Below are 25,377 nucleotides of genomic sequence, written 5' to 3'. Positions count from 1 at the left end.
TCTCATTCCTTACATGTAAAAATTATTTATAAAAAATTATTATTCTGGTATACTGTTTACCCAACCAGTTTTTTTTTTATATGTAGCTTTTGAAGAAATGTAGATGGAATGGAATCAATGACTATTATGACAGCTAGAGGAAACCTCCATTTACAGCAGTACATAGTATATTGCCAAACCCACAATGCTGGAGAGAATAGTCCCTCAGATTCGCAGCTGGGATGTAAACTCCCCAGGGCACCTGGTTGTTTGCTGTCTGGCAAACTGATTTAGACAGTCTACACAGAAATCCAGCATGGGCAGTTTATGCTCATTTGTAGGTCTTATATTCCCAAGTGCAGAAAGGGTTCTCATCTGTTCACATGAAGAGGCAAGATTCCTCATGTCCCCTAGTACCAACCCCCAAGAAACTAGCTACTAAATGCAAATTCCAAGATGCCACAGTTGCCAGAAGGCATTTGACAATTGCAATGCTTCCTTTCCAACAAGATTAGCTGGAAGCCATGCCCTTTTTGACAGGCATTGTTCTAAACACCCCAGGCCAGTAGTCCAGTAGAACTAGATGGAAGGTGTACAAAAAGGGTGGGAAACACAGGCCCTGGAGGTTGAATGTGACCCTCTCCCCAGGCCACACACCCCCTTGCCAGACCTGCTTAAGTGACTATTTTGTTTGTCTGGAGTGTGTTCTTGAACTCTCATAATGGCTATTGGTTGTCTGAATAGAGAAGGTTCGTGAGTGTGGATAGAACCAAGTATATTACACACAGGCAAAAGAAAAGAAAAAACCACACCCATTGTTTCACACACTTTTACCTCTGGCCCACCCACCACTGGCATGTGCAGATGAGAATAAGGCCTGAGTATGAAAAAGGTCCCCTACCTTGAATATGTTGGCTTTACAATACTGTTAAATTATATGACATTTTTTGATTTGTATACACTGTATATATGCATACGGCTGTATCATAAAACATCAGGGTAGCGTACAACAATAAAACATAAACACCATTAAAGCAGTGGGATGGTCTGTTACTTGGAGGCTTGGACAGGGCAGCAGGCCAGGCGGATTGGCAGCTTGCAGCATTTCCCTGTCCTTGTGAACGCAACTTACTACAGGCCAAGCACATTCTCCTGCCTGCTGTATGGCATTGGCAGGAGAGGCATCTTTTAAGTTAGGGTGGGGCAATGGTTAGTTGAGTGTCAGATTGGGACTCGAGAGACCCAGGTTCAAAGTTCCCTGGCCATGAAACTCACAGGGGCTGCACAAGCACCATACATGTAAAGCATGTAAAGCCCTTGCTTCCCACCACCCTAAAACGAATCCTGGGAATTGCAGTTTTTTTAAGGATTCTGAGAATTGTAGCTCCCGAGAGGGGTAAACTGCAGTTCCCAGGATTAATTTCAGGCTAGCCTGCACCACAGATTTACTTTGAGGACAAAAGCCGACGGGGTGGGTGGGGGTTAGAGAGAGAAAAGTGTAGGGTAGGCTGATAGTACCTTGAGCTCCTTGGAAAGAAAGGCAGACTATCACCACCACAAGTAAATTCTGAACAGGACCAGTGAGAATTTCGGAGCAATGTTTGTGAAAAGTCCATTCTTAACATTGTGCTCTCGCTTGCTGCTCTTCCCACGAGGAAGGGCAAAGAGCCCCGAGAAGCTTCTCCGCCATAGCTGCCAAGTTATCCCTTTTTTTAAGGGATTTTCCCTTATGCTGAATAGGCTTCCTCGCGAGAAAAGGGAAAACTTGGCAGCTATGTTCTCCGCGGGACAACTTTGAAAGGCTGAGTCGCAGCTCCGGCGCAACTGATTGCGGTGACGCAGCTCTTTGCCAATGCTCAGAGGCACTCTGGCTTTTAGCCTGACCTTTCCTTCCCAGGACGGAGCCCTGGCAATGCATCCACCCCGCCTTCTGCCGCTGAGCAGATACAACAGAGCAGCAAGCGAGGGCTTTTTATCTTGGGCACCAAGGTGGCCAAATAGCAGCGGCAAAACCTTTTCTAGGGCGGGAAAACGCGGCGAGACGAAACGCGCTTCGCTGTGGGCGCGGCGGCGGCCGGCTTAGCGCTGTCTCTCTGCCTGGGAATCTCCCTGTCCTCCGCCGCGCCACTTACTCCCGAGTAAACATGCTTGGCCGGGGCTCTGCGGGAAGCCTCCTCCCCCCTCTGCCTCCAGCTCAGCCCAGCTCCCCTCCGGCTTGGATTAAGCAGCCGCTTGCTCCCGCCCCCGGCTGCTCTCCTGCTAAATCTCCGCGGTGCCGAGGGCCCCAAATAAATCCCGGGGAGGGAGGCCGGCCGGCCGTGTAATCCGATTCCCGGGAGGGCGCGAGGGGGCCAGGCCTGGGCGGAGGGCTAACATCCCTGCCGCCCTTGATTCCGCCACACAGACGAGCCGGGGGCAGCAGCCGGAGCTGCAGGCTCCGAGGAGGAGCCGCCTCTCAAGCTCTAGGTGACCCCCGAGCGGAGGTGCTCCTTTCTCCACGCAGCCCGGCCGCCCCGAGGAGCCACGGCGGCGGAGGGAGAGCGCGCGCGCTCACGCGGCTACAGGACGACCGCAGGTGAGCGTGGGTGTATGGCGTGCGCGCGTGTATATGTATATGTATACAGTATTGCCTAAAGGATTGCTTGCCATAGAATCCTAGAACTGTAGAGTTCGGAAGAGGGACCGTGAGGATCATCTAGTCCAACCCCCTGGACTCTGCAGCTGCCCCCCCTTATGAGGATTGAACCTGCAGCCTTGGTGTTATGACCAGCACCATGCTCTAAGCAGCTTACCCATGCCATAGCACTGCTGTGACTTTAAAGCACAGCTGCACACCCCAGGCGGAAATTCAGTCGATGCAACCTTTTGGCAGGCAACATTGTAATTGTTGTTTATTTATTTATTTATTTATTTATTTATTTATACATACATACATACATACACGAAATTAAAAGATGCCTGCTTCTTGGGAGAAAAGCAATGACAAACCTAGACAGCATCTTAAAAAGCAGAGACATCACCTTGCTGACAAAGGTCCTTATAGTTAAAGCTATGGTTTTCCCAGTAGTGATGTATGGAAGTGAGAGCTGGACCATAAAGAAGGCTGATCGCCGAAGAATTGATGCTTTTGAATTATGGTGCTGGAGGAGACTCTTGAGAGTCCCATGGACTGCAAGAAGATCAAACCTCTCCATTCTGAAGGAAATCAGCCCTGAGTGCTCACTGGAAGGACAGATCCTGAAGCTGAGGCTCCAATACTTTGGCCACCTCATGAGAAGAGAAGACTCCCTGGAAAAGACCCTGATGTTGGGAAAGATGGAGGGCACTAGGAGAAGGGGACGACAGAGGACGAGATGGTTGGACAGTGTTCTCGAAGCTACGAACATGAGTTTGACCAAACTGCGGGAGGCAGTGGAAGACAGGAGTGCCTGGCGTGCTATGGTCCATGGGGTCACAAAGAGTCGGACATGACTAAACGACTAAACAACAACAACAACAGCATACATACATACATACCCTGCCAATCTGGCTGGGTTTCCCAGGATGGAAAGGCACACAACTGTTTTGTGTTCATGAGGGGTGGAATGGCAGGACGGGGAGCAATAGTGGTGATGTATAACTTTAGCATCGTTTGTTTAAGAATGGGAAGCGTTTGCTCGAATTATCCAGCTGGCCGTTCATATAAGAGCTTACTGCCTAACATAGGAGCTAACTCCTGGGGGCTGAGATCCCTTTGCACCCCCCAATAAAATATTTGAGGGGGCCAGGGCTCCCAAAGTTGATGGGCATTGCCATTCAAAAAGGTGTGCGCCGATTATGTGGGACAGGGTCTACCTGACACCGCCCCAAGTATTTTATTCAACTTGGCATTCCTGCTGCCTAACTTTTAAGAACTGGTGCCTGGGGACTTCTCCAGGTGACTAGCTTATTGAGCATTCCTGCCAACTTCATTGCACAAAGGTTGCCCAAGGTTAGATTATGCCAGGTCTTTGCTGAGCATTTATTCTGATCCGTTTCAAGTTTCACCATGTCCTAGCATCCCTCTTCCGTGAAGCAGGTGATAGACAGGCAGCATTCTGAGTTTTGCTTTCTCCCTTCCTATCTCTTATTGTGTTTTTTTTCCCTTTTGTGTTGTGTACTTTAGATGGGAAGCCTGCAGGCAAGGACTGTCTTGTTCTCCTTGCTGTTACCTTATGTACGGTATGTAAGTTGCTCTTCCTGGCTTTTTTTTTTTTTGCTTGAAGAACAGTGAAAAATGCTTACAATAAATAAGTGTAAGGGAAGTAGGTTGAAGGAGAAAATATGGCTGGTTGGAAGTGGAGATTAGGCCGGAGTAGGGGGTGGGAGACGTGACCCTCCTATTGTTGTTGGACCCTTGGTCAGAGACAAATAGTGTACCAGGCTCCTGTACTTTTAACGTTTGTGTAGAAGAGGAAATTTCAGCACATGTCGCTGGTCATGCAAGCTATCCCTGCTGAAATCCCCCTTTCTACGCAACTACCAAAGATGCAGGAGTCTGGTTTTAGTTGTTTGCTTGCACCTGACCATCTTTCACATGACCTCCAGGCCCAAGGAGCCTGCCCTTACTATCTGCACTCTCAGCTGCTGATGCTTCTATGTGTGAGCCAAGACCTACGGTAAGCCAAGTGCGGGGAACCTTTGGCCCTCCAGATGTTGCCGAACTACAAACATCCCTATCCGTTGGTTGTGCTTGCTGGGGCTGCTGGGAGTTATAGTTCCACAACTTCTGGAGAGCCAGAGCACACCCACCCACCCACCCACCCACCCACCCCTTGATCTAGGCAAGTAAGGAATGGATAAGAACAGAATTCCTTTCTCCCGTTCGTATTGGTGGGGTAGATTCTTCTTTAGCCTCTTTGCCTGTGTCTCGCAATGGAGGCACAATGGATGAACTGGGGAGGAAAGGATTAAAGAGATAAATGCTTGTGTTTTGCCCAGTTTTTACCAGAATGAGTCAGTGGGTGGAGGAGCATATGATGCTTGCTGGCTCTTCAGCTTTTACTCAAGGCAAGATAGAGACTCTCTTCCACTCTCCCACAATTAAACAATAATGGCTAACCAGGCTTCTAGAGACAGTTGTGGAGCAAAGGTGTTCTTAGGAAGAGAGAACGTGGCGAGAAAGTGAATTGTGACTCGCAGCATGGGCTGAATGAAGCTCAAGGAAAAGGCAGCTTGGCTTGGTTAAGCTATACCCACAAATCCCTCAGCTCCCCAAATTTTAGCCCAAATATGCCTTTTCTCATCTCACAAACCAGCAGAAGCCATCATAGTGCCTTCCAGAAGGTGTGGAACAACAACTCCCATCTTCCCTAGCTGTAGGCCATGCTAATGAGTACTGATGGGAGTTGTAGTCCAGCAACATCTGGAGGGTTACTTCCCAACATCACCTCCAAGAGCTTGTCGGCACAGCAGTGTTTCCCAAACGTGGTCCTCAAACTGTTTTTGGACTACAACTCCCATCATCCCGAGCTAGCAAGATGATTGGGATTGTGGCCCAAAAGCAGCTGGAGACCCAAGTTTGGGAAACACGGCAGTAGAGTTTTGCATCCCCGATATAATTGGGAAAATAGATCTAGAGAGGTTGATTATTCCAAATAATTTATAAGAAGAATAGAAGAGCAGGTGTTTTGGGTGTTGCATGATGCTCAGTGCATCTGATAAGCTTTTATGAGAACAAAACTTCTACCTGGTTCTTAAGTACAATACAGGGTGTGCTCCACATATATAGGATCACATAATTGCACCTGCTGCTGATTAATCTGGGAACAGGAAGTATGTGGGAACAGGGAGTCCCTGATTCTGGCTTCCCAGTTGCTCAATAAACTGAGGAGTCTAATGTGCTTTAGTGACATGGAAGATGGAACTGGGAGTGGCTGTCTGTTTTGATTAATTAATAGAGAACACAAGAATGTGGTGGTGTGCTTTTAGACCCATAGGCAGAGTGCTAAAACTACATTGCCTATTGTGCAGTACAATCGTATAATGGCTTACTCAGAAGTAAGTCCCACTGCGTTCAGTGAGGCTCCCCAGGTACGTAAGTGTGCTGAGGACTTAGTTATTAACACACTTGCCTTGCCCCTATAAAACACACATTCAGGTTTGTGTGTGTGTGTTTTTAAAGGGAAAACTGCACATTTCCCATTCTTTCAATTTGTGGAAAGAACATTCGGTCCATGTGAATTTCGAGCAAACGATTATAGGGAGGATCTGTCAAAATATTTATCAGTTCAGTGGGCTGCCAGGTCTCACTGGAGAACTTGTGCTTGTATCTGAGACAGCTGCTGCACCTCCTTTGCTCCCTGCCTCCTCCTGGGGGGCCAAAACTAGGTATTTTGCTTGCTAAAGCAGGTGAGAAAAGAGAGCTGACAAAGGCAACAGTGCAACATCTCTAGCCTCTCCTACTCTACTGCCCTGGTCTCTAAGGTGCAATTCATGTCCCTAGTCAATGTAGGCAATCAGCTGTTCTACTCAGCCACATAGTTTTAAAAGGATGTACCTTTTCCCAGCTGCCTAGTACAGTGGTGCCTCGACTTACGAATTTAATCCGTTCCGAAGGCACCTTCGTAAGTTGAAAAATTCGTAAGTCGAAAAACGCCATTGGAAACGCGATTTCCCATAGGAATGCATTGGAAACGGAAAAATTCGTAAGTCAAAGCAACCCTATCTAAAAATTCGTAAGTCGAAAAATCCCTATCTAAAACCGCCACGGTTCCCCCCCGGATGTTGAGACATTCGTTAGCGTGCGGCCATTACCCCCATTCGTAAGTCGAAAAATGTGGTTGTCGAGTTGTTCGTAAGTCGAGGTACCACTGTATGCCTTAATATCCTTTGCCTGCTCTTTTGGGTGTAAGCCCCATTGATCTCAGTGCACCCCACAGACTGAAACAAGCTAAAACTAGTAAGTATGGCGATTGGAAGCATTGCTTGTTTACAAGCAAGAATTTGTGCCTTGCTAATGCCCCCCCCCCCCACTGGCCGCCCCTCTCCCTCCCCTTCAAATCATTCATTTTGCCAGAGCAAACTTCAAAAGCAGGAAGCAGCAGGAGAGGAAGGGATGCAGTGCAGTGAGGAAATGCGCTGAGAAGGGCTTATCCAGATGCTCTTCCACCCAGATCTGAAGCAAGCATCCCCTCACCATGCCAGACTAGGCTGTAGGTAATCAGATGCAAAGGCTTTTGCGTCTCTGCAAAGTTGTGCAGAACAACTTTTGCCCACCTGGCGCTCCCTGGATGTATTGATATACAACTCCCAGCAGCCCCAGGCAGTGCAGCTTGTTGAGACTGATGGAAGTTGTAGTCCAAAACATCTGGAAGGCATATGAATGGCAAAGGCTGGAGGGTAGAAGGTTCATTACATTAAAAGATGCATATACACCAATATTTTCTCCTCTTCTGGTTGGGCCACCTTTGTGTCTGGGGAGGTTCATCTTGAGATGGGGGCCATGATTCAGTGTTAGAGCACATGCTCTGCATGGATAAGGACCCAGGTTCAACCACCAATGACAAGAGAATACAGGTTAGAAAGAGAGCTGCGTTACTTGATCAAGTAACGCAGCTCTCTTTCTAACCTGTATTCTCTTGTCACATATTGCTAGTGTCAGTGCTTTTGTGGAGAAGGGTCATACTGTATAAAAGCTGCCCTGCAGTAGAAAAACTCATCTCTGGAAAGGGAATTAGCCACTGTAGTTTTCTTGGATGCATGCTTGATTTTAAAGGTTCAGGATTGACATCTTTATGGATTTTATTGCATTAATTGTGTGAATTGTCATAAGCTTTTTCAGGAAATCTGCAGATAAATTATGGGTGGAGTCAGGGGCCTATCCAGAATTTATTCCGGGGGGGGGGGGTAGGCTTTATGCTTGGGGGCCAGAACTGAGTTATCTGTGGCGTAATTTGTCAGTTAAGTATTTTTATTTCTTTATTTGATTGGGTGGGCAGCTGCGTCCCCTGAACCCCACTGGCTGCACCCACAGTGGTGGGTGGTATGGATGTGATTGAATTTGTCATCTATGTTATGGGTCTTGGGCGGGGGGGGGGCAGCAATCTTCCTATACTTGTTCTCATTCCCATCCTCCCACTCTTTTCGTTGTGTATTGGGGAGAGTGCCACCACTGGATATGGGACATTGGACAGGATGAACTTGTGCAAATGCACCGATAAGTATTTGGGCCAATTTCCAGTAGGCCCCCACTAAACCACTGCAGGTGCCTACAGGGTGAAGATGATTCAGCAGAAGCAGCTTAGTCATGCTGGCCACATGACCTGGAAGCTGTATGCCAGCTCCCTCAGCCAGTAAAGCGAGATGAGCGTCGCAACCGCAGAGTCATCCGTGACTGGACCTAATGGTCAGAGGTCCCTTTACCTTTACCTTGGGCCTAGATGGAAGTCTGCAGAAACTTCTTAAGGCTTTCAGCCTTGGAGAAACATGCTTATTTTCTGGTGCCATTAGTTTGGTCCTCTGTCAGGATTTATTTATGGACCCCTCTAGACTAGCTCTCATTTCTCTCATTGATGCTTACTACCTTAAAAAACAAACAAACAAACAAACAAACAAAAAAGCGGTCTAGTGATGAAGGCATTGCTCAGGAGGAACTGGTTTGAGTGAGTTTTGCATGGAGGCTTTTGAGTACAGTGATTTGATTGTATTAACAAGCAGACTGGAGTGGCCACCTTCTGCTCACAGCTTTCCATGCCTGTTCCCTGCAGAGCTGATGAAGGAACGTTTCCTTTAATGCTGGCAAATTACTAGGACAACAAGAAAACTTAATGAAACGCGGCAGGATTAAGGCGTGCTCTAAAAGTTATGCCTTGATTACAGGTAGCACCAGCCTTCGTAAAATCCGTTTTCATTGCTACAGTTTATTTCAAAGTCCCGCTGCACAGCATTTCTCCATCCAGAAATATTTTTATGTGCAGATTCCTAGTGAACACGGTGGCCAATTTCTCCTCCCTCTGAACTAAGCCATGGTTTGGTTTAGTGTGTCATCAGAAGTCGGAAGCATGCATTGCCCCACCAACCTCAGCCTCCCCTCCCCTGCCTGCCTGCTGTCTTGTTACATACAACCAGCCCAAGGAGTGGCATTGCTTGCCAGCTTCTTCCTCCTCGGTCTTGTAGAACTTTGTGGGGAAGGAGCATGGGAGCAAACCTGGAGTTACCTGACTGTTCCTGTCTTTTGCTGTGGCTCTGCTTCCTGCCGGTCTCCCTGCCTTCCACCCTCCCAGTCTCAATAAGCATCCGCAACCACTGGAAACCAGGGTTATGGTTGATTCTCCTGGACAAATCACAAGCTGTAAACCATGGTAGGGCAAACCTGGTTTATAGCTTGTGGTTTGTCTGGAGAGTGTATCACAAGTCCAGGTTATGCCAATCCATGACTTGGCTCAACGCAGTGCAATATAACCAAGGTTGAGCAAAGTGTCTATAATCTCCTCTATAGTAGCCTGCTTGCTCATACTAAGCCAGGGGTCAGCAACCTTTTTCACCTGTGGGCCAGTTCACCGTCCCTCAGACCATGTGGTGGGCTGGACTATTTTTTGGGGGTGGGATGGGGGGAATGAACGAATTCCTATGCCCCACAAATAACCCAGAGATGCATTTTAACTGCACACATTCTACTCATGTAAAAACACCAGGCAGGCCCCACAAATAACCCAGAAATGCATTTTAAATAAAAGGACACATTCTATTCATCATGTAAAAACTCGCCGATTCCTGGACCGTCCGCAGGCCAGATTGAGAAGGCGATTGGGCTGGATCCAGCCCCCGGGCCTTAGGTTGCCTACCCCTGTACTAAGCCATGGTTTGTAACTGATCTTAAGGTGACTGTCCTGGAGCAAAGGAACCTCAAATGGAGACTTCAGTGTTAAACTCCAGAATTACAATTCATCAAGAGGTTCAGTGCTGTCATTTGTGGATTGCATTGCCACAGTGGATCTTTTTTAAAAATCAACAACAAATCACACAACATGGGTTAACTGACTCACCAGTGTGAAGATATCTGTGCTATCAACACAACTTTTTTGGTGTGTGAATGGCCACGGTTAGGAATGAAATACATGCACACTTTCAACTCAGGATAATGTCTCATGCACCTAATGAAGTGGAGTGTAGTTCACGAAAGCTTTTGCCGTAAAAATGGTGGACTTTCATGAATGTGTTAGCTACGTGACTCTGTTATTTTTGCTATAGTAAAGTATGCACTTAACGGTAACTATTACATTTGCTTGCTTGGGTTCTTCATGAAGCAACAAGTGCAAAAGCCCTTTTTCATTTGTACATGTGATAAATGTGGCAAATCTGTTTTAAAAAGTGATTGGGAATTGTAGTTTCCCCTCATAACATTCTTTACAAACTAGGGTTCCCATTTTTTTTGGGGGGGAGGGGAAGTCCTGGACTTTAAAGGTGATTTGGATGCGCTTTAAATGTATGGTATGGACATGTCCTGGGAAACTCCTTGTTTTAGCTGCATATTTTGCAACTTTGGCTCTGCACAGGGAGTGTGTGGGAAAATTAAGGAAAAAGCAGGCTTCATACTTTTTTTTTAATAAAAAAAATTGCTTGTGCATTGCTGCAGTCATGAGACAATGGAAAAGATCCAAAGAGTTATTTTCTTTTGTTATTAAATAAATAATAGAACAAAGTCAACAGCCTAAGCCTTAAGCTATTTTGCCTCAGTCTTTGCCTTACTGCTGAGTTTTCAAACCTCCTGTATTGCTTCGTTTCTGAAAACAGATTAGGGAGCAGCATTATTTGTTTCCTCAACTCCCTCTCTCTTTCTCTCTGTTTTAGCTCAAATGCCCCACCACCACCACTACGTGCATCAAGTGTGCTTACTATGTTTGATTCTGGATTCAGAAAAGTTTGCTTTAAGAAAAGAGTTAAAGTGCTTTGCATGGAGGAAGTCACGCTGAATCAAAAAGCATAGAAATTGTTGAGTTCGGGCTTCCACCTTGGTTTCCATGTCATGTAAGCAGCAAACGTGTTCTATATAGGGCTGCATGTAGAACTTGCCATCCACTTGCCTATGCTTTTTCTTGGGTTCATGGGTCCTCCCACCCACTCCCCCCTTTCTTAACCCTTTACACCCCAGTTCCTGGTTCTCTGGCTTCCTTTCCATCTGTTTCCCCTTCTACTGAAATTTAGGTTGTGAACTTGACTACGGTAAGTTGGGGGGGGGCTGTCATTTCCTCCTACCTTTTGTTGTTTAGTTGTGTCCGACTCTTCATGACCCCATGGACCATCTATGTATAAAGTGCTTTGTGCATTGAAGATAGTATAAAAATAACTCCTTCTGCTACTAGTGCTACTACTATTAATACATTTTTGGAGAAAGGAATGGTTTCATGTTGGCCAACTCGACATGAGCCAGTCTACTAAAACATATTCTGTTTTAGTCTGCTAAAGTCTGCTAAAAAAATTTAAAATTGAAGAAAGTCTTGAAGTATAACATGGCTTCCTAGATACGGGGAATTCAGAACAATAATAGTGTTATGGGGGGGGGAACTGGGGTTCGCTTTTACAGCCCAGCTCCCCATCAAGGGATTCATTTTCTCCCTACGTCGATCGGAGAAAACTGAGTGAGGGCAGGGTTCAGTGAAAGCAAGGAAGATCTTTATTTTTTCTGTTGCAACGGAGTCCCACCACCCCCTGCAAGGGTCCACACAAAGGTGTGCTAGAACCTTCAAAGACATTTTGAAATTGCCCAACTCCTTAGCCAAAAGGCACAATACACGTGCCACAGAAAGAGGTGGTCTATAACAGAAATTGGAGAGTGTGGCCTGTCCCCTGTCTGACAAGATACCTGATAATGGTCACTGATTGCATTACCATCCTTATGAGATGGTCAATGCCTTAGTAACATAGTTCTTGAATGCAGGTCACAGGCATACCCTATTCATACGCAAAATATGCCCTTAAGACAGGATTTGTAAGTGAAAAGAACGATAGGAAAAGGTTCCTCCAGTATATTTCCTTCTTTATAGGAAATATTGGGGGTGTCACCAAGGGTCAATGTACCTTCAGGGTTGCTCTCTGTGCTATTTCAGACTTGTGGTTTATATACTTATGTTTGTGTATTTACCTTGTGCACTTACGGACATTTATTTATATTCGATGCCTTAGAATTTTTGTAACAGTTGGAAAAATATACTGTTTGTGTCACTACACAGCAAAGGCATATCCTCTCCCCCAAAAATGTAGCAGTACTGGTAGTAGTGATCCTGCAATCAAAACAGCATTTGGGAGGGAGGGGCAATAAAATGACTTGACTTTGGTCTGGGTTTTGCAAAGTGACCTGTGACTGAGATGTAAAATTGGCAAAGCAACAAAGTTGTACAACAGCGCTGTTGCTGCACATCCCAGCAAGGGATTGCTTCCTGGAGAAGGAGATGTTGTGACCTTAGATAACATTTTGTAATCCTATGGCGCGTGATGCAAATATCCGGAGGGACTGGAAAATAAGCATTTTGGGTTGCTTTTGTCTACCCGGAAGTAAGCTCCATTGAGTTCAGTGGGACTCCCAGCAAGACTCATTAGTTGTACCAGTTTGCTTCAGTTCTCTTTAGCTATTCATAAATAATGTTATTGTTTACACAATTTTTTTATGACACTTTCAGAGTTGGCTGAAACCTCATTGAGCTGGTAATTGCTAATTGAAGTAAAGTAAAGGTAAAGGACCCCTGGACGGTTAAGGCCAGTCAAAGGTGACTATGGGGTTGCGGCGCTCATATCGCTTTCAGGCCAAGGGAGCTAGCGTTTGTCCACAGACAGCTTTCCGGGTCCTGTGGCCAGCATGTCAGAACCGCCATTGGCGCAGTGGAATACTGTGGCAAAAACCAGAGCGCACGGAAACACCATTTACCTTCCCGCCGCAGTGGTACCTATATGTCTACTTGCACTGGCGTGCTTTCGAACTGCTATGTTGGTAGGAGCTGGGAGAGAGCAATGGGAGCTCACTCCGTCACAGAGATTTGAACCACCGACCTTCTGATTGGCAAGCCCAAGAGCAGGCACCCCCAAACTGCGGCCCTCCAGATGTTTTGGCATACAACTCCCATGATCCCTAGCTAACAGAACCAGTGGTCAGGGATGATGGGAATTGTAGTCCAAAACATCTGGAGGGCCAAAGTTTGGGAATGCCTGCCCAAGAGGCTCAAAGGTTTAGACCGCAGCACCACCCACCTCCCTTTACCTTGCTAATTGAATTACGCATCTTGCTTCAGGGTGATTACTATCTGTTGGAAGTGAGTTTGAGGGGGTGTACCTTCATCCCCTGCCTGGAGATACTCTTCTTGGTGATTTTTTTTCTTGCCAGCTAGACAATTTACATTGTCAAGCAAATGAGTGCTCATTTCATTGATTCTTGCTTTGGATTTTTGGACAGATTTCAGGGCACTGTATGTTTATGGTTTTCCCCTCCTCCAAACCACATGCTCTGTCCAGAAAACAACAACAACAACAACAACCCACAGTATAGTATTGGGTATTTTTGCATGGATTAATAATGAAAATTAATAAGCATAAACAGGATGCTGGAAAATTTAACTGTTTATTACATTGTTCTAAATTTGTAACAATGTTATTCGAAAAATATACGCACCCAGCTCACATTTTAACACTCACAAAATACAAGTGAAGCTCATTTTTTGCTACATTAATAAATAACATGTACTCACATTAAGACAAAAGGCAATGACTGTGCTTTCTGCTTGTGCCACAAGGCAAAAAACATGAGAGAAAGATTAACAATAAGCCAATATACGTTAACAGTGGTTAATGGCTAACATAATCATCTCAACAGTGAAGAAAAGAAGTTAAATTGAATACACACAGTTAAGATCAAAGATGGTAGCTGACCAAATCCTATGGCAGGCATAGGCAAACTCGGCCCTCCAGATGTTTTGGGACTACAGCTCCCATGATCCCTAGCTAACAGGACCAGTGGTCAGGGATGATGGGAGCTGTAGTCCCAAAACATCTGGAGGGCTGGGTTTGCCTATGCCTGTCCTATGGGAACAAAGGCTGTCGAATTCAAAAACTTGGGGAAAAAGCCCAGTATTCGAGAAATTCACAGAAAGACACTGCAAGCAAAACTAGAGAAAAGTGGACTGTGGGCCAATTTGATGCTTGATCTACCCTCCCTATTCCCAGGTAAGCATGTATAAGGTTGCAGCTTCTGGGGCCTAAAATGTGGAGACCAGCAGGGGCATCCTTTTCACTTTTTATTTATTTCACTTCACATGAAGTCAGACGCTAGCTGTGCACCATCTTAATCAAGCCAGAGACATTTGTTTTAGTATCACTATGACATACACAGCAGTAAAGGCTGCAGGTGGGGTAGAGGGCCCAGGCCACATATAGTGTCCTGAGCCCAGAAAATCCTCTTGGCAGTCAGTGTTTGCTTTTCCCTCTTGGCTGCATTTTCATCTATGCATATTACTGTGCATGCCCCAATCTTTGAGCGGCGAGAGATTCCAGGGGTTCCAGGAGCTCATCCAGGGTTTGGTTTCCTCGGAATGCAGGTCAATGGAGATTGTAGTGTCTTTAGGATACATGCTTGTATTTACACACATATACACATATATTTACCCATATATACAACCTGAGCATAGGATGGAATGGCTTATTACATCAATGCTCCAACAGATCTGAAGAAGTGTGCATGCACACGAAAGCTCATACCAATGACAAACTTAGTTGGTCTCTAAGGTGCAACTGGAAGGAATTTTTTTATTTTGCTTCCCTGTTAGGGTTCTAGGAGTGGGGTGAAGGTTCCCCAGTGCCATAGCTTTGGATTCACCAGAGAGCAAGAAGCCTCTCTGTCTTTCCAGCTTCCAGTCAACATTCAACATGCCAGCCAGCCTTTGCTGTTCTCCTCCTTACAATATGATGTCACCTCCAGCCAGGTGAGGGGATAGGGGAAATGTTTGCCCCCTCCTGTATAACGCCATCCCTCGGTTGTCTCCATGATAACATGGCTGCCTGTTCAGTCATGCAAATACTTAGCTTGACTGGCTAGGGCCATTATCTTACGAAAAGATTGGTTTCTGTCGCCAGTACAGCAGGTTCCGTCTTGTACAGACCCCCCTTTTTTGCAGATTCAAAACCACAGGTTAGGTTGGAAGCAATTAGCACCATCCATACCTAAGCCATCAACTCAGTATCTGCATTGTGACACATGATTAGGCTATCTCCTTGCTAACCATAAGCTTTGGCCAAGGTTTGTTCTTGACCTTAGCTGATAGGAGGAGAAATTTAATTGTGAGTCCTGGTATGGATGACACACTAGACCAAATCTTGGCTTAGCTTAATTCAGCAGCCAAGAAGAGCAGGGGAGGAGCAAAGTACTGTGATCTCCTCTCTGGGAGCATGCACATTCACACATAAATTGGCTCACTGCGCCATACAAACCAGGCCATAATACTGGAAGGCAGGTGGGTGGGAAAAGAGGTTTCCTTTGCATTTGGTGCATCCGTTCCTTGAGTTCCTTGGAGGAAGGATCGGATCAAAGCATGAAGCTCAATACTTTATTGACCATTTTATTGATTTGATTGATTTCTGCCATTTGTCATATATTGCTTAACACCATCATTTCTAAGTGGTCACAAAAGAGATATAAAGGATATAGATCATTTAAAATTAGCTATAAAATCTTAAGCTTACTTAAAAATTATGTGTGTGTGGGGGGGGGGAAGGTCTTCACCGAGTGCCTGCCTGGTTTCTGCTGGGAGTGAATTGGACTCAAATCGTTTCTTAGCTTTCATATTTTGTATCTTAGTTCATGTTACAGTAGAAGATTGTAATCATTCTCACTAAGCTTGATTATTTAGCATTTTTGTGAGAAGTTAATGATGTGGGCAGTAATCTTTAAGGAAATAGCATTTCTTTTGTTTGTGATGTATTCGGGGGGGGGGAACCCCATAATGAATGGATTTGATTTTAAAAGGAAGTTATGATACAGACACCACCACCACCCCGATCTTTTTCTTGTTTCCATTTTTAAAAATTAAACTTTAACCTCATATTTTCTGCCAAAAGGAAAGAAAGGAAATAATATATATCCAAGGAAAAGTGTTTCCCACGAGAAAGTTATCTCTTTGGTGGTTTAGTTGAAAGGGGACAGACCTTTAGGATAATGACTTTCAAGCTGACTGATACATTATTGCTATGGAAAATCAAGTAGATCACTTGGTTATTATTTTTATCCTCTGGTTCACTGGCTTAACTTTTCAGTAACAATAATTGCTCGGGAAACCATTAGATTATTGTTTATTTTTCTCATCATACTTAAAAATAAATAAAACATACAAGGATTAATGTGAACAAAGTGATCTTGTATTTAACCCTTTGTTGATAGAAACATTGACGCTTATTGGTTTGGTTTTGGGTACCCAAGAAAGCTATAAAGATAAAATACTTAGTGGAGGGTACTGAGGATGACCTCATTTACAAACAAAAACCCATGCTTTTATTGATAACGTTCATTTTGCAGTAAAACAATGTAGTGATGGATAAGTCATGGTGGTCAACAATATCCCACTATGTAACATACATCAATGTCCACAAATGGTATGTGTGATCTAACTGACCCCACAATTTGTTAAACAGAAAACATTAATATACATATAGAGTAATTATAGTAGTTGCACAAGTGTAGCAGTGTAACAATCTCAAAAAACAACAACAAACTTGCAACCTCAGCACACACTACTTGAGGAGCCTGTGTAAAAACAGCCCATTGCACGCCTGCATGACTAAGACAGATTAAATGGTTACATGAAGCACATGGTTGCTGTAAAACTATGCCCCCAATTCCCATTTCCTGGAGCCTGTCCAGGATGATATCATAGCCAATGATATCGAAAGCCAATGAGAGATCATGAAGCAAGAGCGAGGTCACACTCCCCCGTCCCTTCTACAAAGGGTTATCAATGACATCTCATTCTCGTGGCCAGGTCTGAACCAAATTGGAATGGAACTGATTAATGCTTGTCATCCTATAATGCTTGCCGCTGCCCCAGAACAAACCTGAACTTCTGCAAACATTGTGGCCTCCCCAAGCCTGCTGCTACTTTTGTCTTGGGTGTGGGTGGGGCTGCTTTGGCTCCATAAGCAATGGCACCTTCATGTCTGAACCAAACCGCCACACAAGAAAATGCAGCTCAGACATGAAATGGGTACAGCAACAGTTCCAGTTAATCCTATCTGTTGTCACCTATCTGCAGCCGTTGGGTCTCTTAAATGCATTGTTTCCAAGGGAGGACCCTGAGAAGAGCTTAACTAGAGGTAGCCCGCCTGATCTTTCTTTTATTCACATAGTCCCCGATCCCTTTTATTATCTTACACTTTTTCTTTGCTTTAAACAACCGATCTGTCATTGCAGGGGCAGTGATCCCATCATTGATTAATCCTTTCCAAATGAAGCAAAAAACAAAGCAAGTATTAATGAAAAGCTGGCACAGATGTGTTCCATTTTCTTTGGGTGGTTTGCACAAGGGTGTGTTGGTTACACACATGGCAGAGATGCAAGGGTAAGCCTTGGTCTTACGTGGCCTCTTCTCCTGTCCCTGGCCCCATATAACCTTTCATGGGGACAAGAGCATTCTTACATCCATGTTTACTAGGGTGATGACTTTTTCATTTTTCCCCCTCAAAAATTGTTTCCTGTAGCACAAATGGATGAACTTGTGCCTATTAATGACTAAAATGAAGTATATTCCATTGAAATATTTAAAAAGGTTACGCACAAACCGTTTTTAATTTTTTGTATGCCGTTTTACCATTTCATAAAATTGTATTAACAATTCTATATATATTTCGTATCAAATTTGGACACAACACCACATTCCACAATGGGGAGTGTTCTTAGCAACATAGGGTATACAAATGTCACACCTGCACAAGGTAAAAGCCCCCTTTTGGGACCTCAAAACTCAGCCAGCAGACCCTGCCGGGCATGCTGGGAAAAGAACCTACAGGAGAGGTAGCAAAACATCGTCCTCTAGCGGCGTCTATACTGTTACTGCAGCTCAAAAAAGCTTCCTTGTGTGTTTGATGACCCTATATAATGTTGAATATATGTGACTCTAAAGCTTGGGTTCCATTTTATATCTGCTTACAGTGACTTCAAAAATGGTCAAAAAAACTGATAAATAAATTTTTTAAAATCATTTTGTGCGTGAGGTTTTTTTTAAAATCAAATCTCTTTGAAAGTAAGATTTTATCTAATCTTTAATGAAAGCTCATCAAATTATGATACAGGGAAATGAGGTTGTAAAAAAGTCATCACCCTAAATTGTCTACTCAGGCAGGCACTGCATACATTAAGAATGTAGAACAGAATGTTCCAATCAGCAGCAAGCATCTAGCTCATGCTCTCCTCTCCTCTCCTCTCCTCTCCTCTCCTCTCCTCTCCTCTCCTCTCCTCTCCTCTCCTCTCCTCTGGCACAGCTGTTGGAAGGAGAGCAGAAGCCTTTCCGTTTCCATTTTCCACGCAAACCACTTGGAAATTAACTTCAAAGACGATGTTGCCTCCCAGTGTCATGATGATGTCGGGTGATTGACAGGTGGGAGGTCTCGCCCACCTGTCAAACTTGCCCCCTGGGTGTATGTGGACATTGGGATTTGGCCCACTGGCCAGACTCAGTTCCCTACCCCTGTTTGAATTACTCAAGAGTAGCGACAACTTCACTACCTCCTTTATTTATTTTAAAAAACACGTGTATTATACTTAAGAGTCCAATATTACATTCATATATTGCTACAAAAAATTAAAATGATGACACCTATATGAAACATACCCATGCAGATCTTCATACAAATAATAATACCTAACGATCTGGTATACATAAGGACCTTTGAAATGATGGAGCAGGAGAGAGACATGTTTATAAGAGGGGGAAACTAAGTAGATAGTTGATTATTCTAAAACAGTATATGCAAACCATTGCAAATATCATCTTTGGATAAGCCTATCTTTCTTATGTTAATTTGTCAGTCTTCCACTTCTATAGCATGTTAATTTAGTAAGACTTTGATATTCCATTTTTCCCATGCCATTTGGCTATCATTGGGACAACTGCACCTTTCGTAGCTGTGCTAGTCTCTTGCTGCAAAAAAAAGGAGTTTTGCGACACCTGTGCCGCTTGGACTTGCCGCTTGGAAGGTCGGCAGTTCGAATCCCCGCAATGGGGTGAGCTCCTGCGTTTCGATCCCAGCTCCTGCCTACCTAGCAGTTTGAAAGCACACAGTGCAAGTAGATAAATAGGTACCGCTCCGGTGGGAAGGTACACGGCATTTTCGTGCGCTGTTCTGGTTTCGCCAGAAGCGGCTTGGTCATGCTGGCCACATGACCTGGAAAAACTGTTTGTGGGAGCAGACAAACGCTGGCTCCCTCAGCCTGTAAAGCGAGATGAGTGCCGCAACCCCAGAGTTGTTCGCGACTGGACTTAAAGGTAAAGAGACCCCTGACAGTTACCATAAGGACTAACACATTTCTTAAAGCATAAGCTTCCATGGACTACAGCTCACTTCATCAGGCACATGAAGTTTTTGTTTGCATCTGTCTGTCTTAGGAGACAGTGGAGGAGTGTGCCATTGAGGATGAGGTCAAGCTGTTGGACAGTGCCTGCTCTGACTGTAGAGACTGATGCGGAGGAGACATGTTGGATTGCAGCTGGGGCAGATGAAGGCATCCAGTTTTGCTGCTACAAGTGCACCATGGCGTTCCCTCTTTCTGCACTCCTCCTCACAGCTATCATTCCTCCTCTGGTCACTGCTGTGGATGCACAACCTGGCTGTTTGTCTCCAGGCACAAACATACAACGGGGTTCATGTTGCCAGCAGATGTCTTTGTAACGCAGAGGTGGTCTGCCAACAGGCCTAGGGCCTGAAGCCAGCTCCCCATAGAGCATGTCCCTGGGGATCCTGTAGGGATGGGATGACAATGGGAAATGTCCACTCTGTAGGCTTCTCACTCAGGTTTCTCTTCCATGACTAGTTTGCCTCAGATTCTTGCTAGAATCCCAAATCAGCTCTGCTTTAATTAACACACACATACTCTCTTTTTGTTGTTGTTAAAGAATTTATTCATTTTCAATAACAATCTTCCAATTAACGACAAATCAAATCAAATCAATCCAAATTACAATAATAATAATACACCAATTGTGTACACACAAACATATACTCTCAGGCTTGGTGGGGGTGGATTTACAAGTACTTCTGGAAAATACCATTGATCAAATCCTGAAGATAGCATAACAGAACGACCTTAGGATCTTGTGGTATAGTATAACCAGTCATTTCATTAATTAAATGCAGAATTTCTATTCAGAAGGGGTAAGCAGTTGTTGTTCTTTAAAAATCACTACTTCTCCTAAGAGGGCAAAAATGTTCCTCTTTAACCAGGCCTTTGGATGATTGACAGCCAACGCTATCGGGTGTGTGTGTGTGTGTGTGTGTGTGTGTGTGTGTGTTATTGGGTTGTTTTTGTTTTGATTATTTTAAAAATACATTATTTTAAAAACACATGGCAAAATGGAGTGGGGTTCTTTTTCTAAATGTAACACTCTTGGGTAGAAGGGCAGGGGAAAGAGTCAACAACCAAATGGAAGAAAATGGCAGCTCCTGAAAAACCTTTGTCCATATCAATTGCAGTCAGGAACGCAACTGTGCAAATCTGTAGGGACCCCCCCCCCCAAAAAAACCCCATTCGTTCCCTGTTCATGAAGTTACTGCTGGCTGGTTACTCAGATAACAACATGGTTTCTTCTTCTTTTGTTCTACTGTGGGAGTTCAAAATATAGCTTTTGAGAAAAGTGTGTAATACAGAAAAATAGACATTTGGGAATGCGAGTTATTCAGCAACTCCAAATTGCTCATTGAGCACAGAGAATTTGCTGACTTGCCTGGCCACACCAGTTACCTTTAAACTTATGGAATGTGATCCTCTCTCTTTGAAAGACCAGAGCATTAGTTGTGTGAGCAGTTCAAAGTTACCTAACGTCCATATAGGTAAGGAAAAGTGCTTTCCTTTGACCTCCACTTCTTTTTCTTCTCTTTCATTGTTTCATTTCATTTCGTTTTATCCAGTTGATACTTTTCTTGTGGTGTTGCTTTTAGCCCAACGATTCTATTCTAGACTCAAGATGAGAGCAGAAGTCATGTCTCTAGGACAATTCCAAGATCTTCCACCTGAGTTGAACTACCTCATGCTACCTCCTGGTAGCACTAGTCTCGAATATGCCTTTATCTTTAGAATACTTGTCAAATCTAGACTTTGCCGTAACACAATAGGCTACCAATTAACAAAAATTGGGGGTGAGATGTGTCTTGGAGTAACCATACTATAAAATAGGGATAGGGGGAAAATGTTTCACCTTGCGAGCCAGATCCAGAATTATCCTACCCTCCATGGACCATTTTTGATAAGAGTGTGGGGCCACCCACCTGCCAGTCCCCTGATGTCACATGTCGTCAGGGACAGGATTATCTCCTATCTTAGCTTCAACTCCTCCGCCATTCCTCTTGAACTCCTTGGTGTAAGATACGGATGTAAAAGTGTGGACATGCCCAGCTTCTCATGTTGCGACGTACAATGATCCTTATATAAATCCCTCTTTTTTAAAAGAACCACCTTATGTTTATTTACTTACAGATATGTCCTTCCATCTCTTTGCTCTGATCTGCTGACAACTACATATCCCGGCAGCTCCCAAATCCACAAGGTAAGCAAAGCATTACAGATTCAAATACACACGGGGTGTTATTACTGTTATTTATTATAGTAAATCGCAGGGTGGTTCACAACTCAAAAATACAAAATAAGAACGCAAAATACATAAGAAAACAAAAACGGAAGCAAAATCATTTACTCCACTAACACATTTAAAAGGCCTTGGAATGTTAATCAGCCCAAGGCCTGGTTGAAGAGAAAACGTTTCTGCCGGGTGCCTAAATATATGGTATATAATGAAGGTGCCAGGTCAGCCTCCCTGGGGAGAACATTCCACAAATGGGCAGCCTCCACAAAAAAGGCCCTTCTTGTGTTGCCAGCCTCCAGACCTCTTGTAGAAGGGGCACACAAAGAAGGGCCTCAGATGATGATCACAGCATTCAGGTTGGCTCATATGGAGGGAGGTAGACCTTGTGGTCCTGGGCCATTTAAGGCTTTATAGGTCAAAACCAGCACTTTGAATTGGGCCCGGAAAGTAATTTGCAGCCTGTGCAGTTGGGCCGACGTCAATGTAATATATTCAAACCATCTTTCCCCGATGAGAAACCCGGCTACCAAATTCTGCACCAGTTGAAGTTTCTGAACCGTTTTCAGAGGCAGCCCCACATATTGTCTTTATTCCTTAAAAAACTAATGTTGCCATTCCAATCTGTTTACATTATTTAGAAATCTAAAAAAATATTGTGTTGCAGCTTAAATTAGCTATGGGCCCAGCTAGATATTCTTTCTGTTGAGCATTCATGATTATTTGTGCTCACGATGCTATAATGTTTCTCTATGTGCAAAAGGTTTGGGGTGGTCACAATGGGTCGCTTCCCATCAGTTCACACCCCATATTTTTCAGTCTCTACTGTTTATACATTTCTGTATTTGGGTCGCAATACAATTCCATGCATTCATTCATTTCTGAACCTCTCTGCTGGCTAATAAAGCTTTTGGTCTCTTTTAAAATCCTTGTCCCACCTGGTTTAGAGGATAAACTCACAGGCCGTGTGTTTTCTTGATACACAGTTGGCTGCTGATAGATATGAAATAACATTGGCAGTGATAGCAGCAGGAGCAGTTGTAGCAGCCACAGCACTGAAACAGAAGCAATATGCTCTTTATCCTCTGTGACTGCCTCAACTTCAGGTCGAGGGTCGAAGCGAGCCTGGCAAAGGAGATTTGGAGGCGGTTCAGCCAGGGTGACACAAATGTATTCAAACCTTTACATGAGGTCAACAAACGTCTCTCAGGAATCTGCTCTCACCCTTGAGCTACTGTGTCCCTTGTTAGGACTGTACCACCTCAGATTTCACACGGGGGTGGGGTGGGGATTGCTGCTTCAGAGTTGCTCAATCGACCTATGACTTCTAGGCAACTTGGTTTATTCAGGAGCATTGAATAAATTTTCAAGTCCATTTGGGGAATTGGAGAGTATTTGGTGCTGCCGATACAGTGCCATATTAGGGCTATGGTGGCATACAACAGATCTTGATTTTTGGAAGTGAAAATAAATGAGACAAGTGTGCTCTCTTGTGTGAGTGTATCCACACCCCACCCTCATTTTCTTATTTGCCGCTTATAAAACATTAGCAACAGCAACAACTTCTCTCATAGTCCCTACAGATCAGTTTAGTTGATCAAGGCCTTTCCTCTGATTTTACTTTAGGTGAAATTTTGTGGAAACTCCAAGGTATCCTGAAATGCACCCATTTCCCACAAACACAGGGCAAACTCAATGAGCTCTGAAAGCAAGGAGTTTCTAATAACTTGGTTAATGGGGATTCTGTCAGATTTGTGATTTGTTTTTGCATTGCTGGCTGCACTGCAGTATCGAGCCTCATTGTTGCAACATGTTCATCAATAACTGCCACGTTAAAGCCCCCCTTTTAAAAAGCCCATGCGTCTAAAGAAATCTCACTTGATTCTTGTGGTCGAGCTATGAACATCCCCTACTTTGGGATATATTCTTTTATTACTTCCATAAATCCCCTGATGGTCAACAGTGGTGGTAGTTGAGAGAGGGTGGAATCAATACAGTGAGGCTTGATGATATACACTGATAGGCATTATAATTTTCAGAAGCATAGCGCACCAAGCAATAAGTAGAAGTAATGGCTATTGAGAAAGATTAATATTATAGTACTAGTAATGGGTTTTGTCCATTATCAGAATACATGCTCGATTGAAAAAAAAAGCCATTGGGTCTGGTTGGGTATGTTTTCATGCTCAAGAGACTAGGAAACAATTGATCCTAACCTTGTTTGATTTCCACCCTGATAGCAAGGAGCACCTCACTTATATCCATGTGAAAATGAGAGATAACTAATTAGGGATGGAAAATGCCAAGAGATATAGTTGAGGAACCGGAAGTGCTCATTAAATAGGTCACGGCTCAAGTTTCTTTTTAAAATTAGGAGAGCTGAAACTCCAGCCTGTCTCCAGGCCCGTCTCTCTGGCCTAGAAATTCTTCCCCTGGAATCCACAAAGGGTTGGAACTTAATTCTGATGCCGACTAATGGAAATTGTTGGTTGGTTGGTTTCAGTAAGTGTTTTTCCTCAAGATCCTGTACCCAGTTTACACTTTCTGTGAGGGTTTGTGTGCAGTCCAGGATTTCTGGGTTGTATACATATTACAGAGGAATTAATTAAATAACTGGAGGAACAAGGTGTGGTTGGGGAAAAGGTGGGTGGTAGGATTGCGGGAAAACAAAGTGAGAAAGATTACAGCTACATCACGATTTGCAGATTTCAAAGAGGCAGGGCGGTTTCACCTGGCAACCCTGTGTTTAACAAGGGAACAGGCGTAATGGTCTGGGAAAGAAATCTTGATGGGAAATGTAGCCCGAGTCCAAAGCATGGGGTGTGCCCATTGGGTTTGTGTTTCTTGATCATCAGCCTTCCAAGTTCCATGTTTGAAACTGAGGGATGATTTAAAAACAACACCAACGCACAACCGTGTGATGTTGTGTGGGGTCTACTGCCTAAAAGAAAATGTCAGAAATTCCATTGGTTTTCTTGGTTGCTTCCTTTCCTTCTAATTGTTCGGTCTGCATCCTGTGCCCCTTCAGCTCCCAGTGTGGCTGAAGTGCTGTCATTGTATCATGTCTAGCCCTTAATGCTTAATCCCACACTGTTTTGCAGTTATCCACCCAAGTAGATGCTGTTTCTGACTTCATGTTGACGTGAACGAGAGCCTGTACTTATTCCGCTTTTAGCTTCTGTTACATGTACAGCTTCTCATAATAGGTGTTTTTAGATGGCGACCACTCATGAGCTCTAGAGTTGAGGCAGATTAAGTATCCTCACTCTGATGTATCGCATTTCCATTTAGCTTCACCATTCCTGTCCTTCATGGAGCTGCTGAGCATATAACTGTTAGGTTTTTCCTTTAAGACTGATGTGGTCAATGGTGCTACACAGAGATGTGTGTTTGTAACCTTGTTCTGAATGATGGCACACCTGTGAGCTTTTGCTAATTTGAATAATTGAAGGTAGAGTTTGCTTACTGTAATGTGATTGGGTAATTGACTATTTTGAATTCTGTATTTAAGCAAATGGTTCATGGGTGTGGTTGTGGTGATGTATTGTGAAATGAGAGGAAAGGAGTAGAGGAGTGTGGTGTATATAATTGTAAATAAAAGCAAGCAAAGATACTGAAG

The 25,377-nt window shown here is 44.2% G+C and overlaps 1 protein-coding gene across 7 annotated transcripts in view; it reads left to right on the top strand.

Moving 5' to 3' along the window:
- The first annotated feature begins 2,379 nt into the window (after window positions 1-2,379).
- SLC16A12 (solute carrier family 16 member 12) overlaps window positions 2,380-25,377 on the top strand; it is a 49,362-nt gene continuing 26,364 nt past the window's right edge. The window contains exons 1-3 of one of the 7 annotated variants that reach the window (XM_035138014.3): window positions 2,380-2,554; window positions 4,124-4,179; window positions 21,656-21,725. The gene's annotated coding sequence lies outside the window, so the exon portion shown is untranslated. Of the gene's footprint in view, window positions 2,555-4,123; window positions 4,180-10,788; window positions 10,966-14,084; window positions 14,149-21,655; window positions 21,726-25,377 lie in introns of those variants that run through there. The other 6 variants (XM_035138019.3, XM_088670321.1, XM_088670322.1 and 3 more) reach the window with 6 other exon arrangements.

Source organism: Zootoca vivipara, chromosome 5 (assembly GCF_965207765.1).
Source record: "Zootoca vivipara chromosome 5, rZooViv2.hap1.1, whole genome shotgun sequence".
Taxonomy (NCBI): domain Eukaryota; kingdom Metazoa; phylum Chordata; class Lepidosauria; order Squamata; family Lacertidae; genus Zootoca; species Zootoca vivipara.
This window is presented reverse-complemented; position numbering and strand designations above follow the sequence as displayed.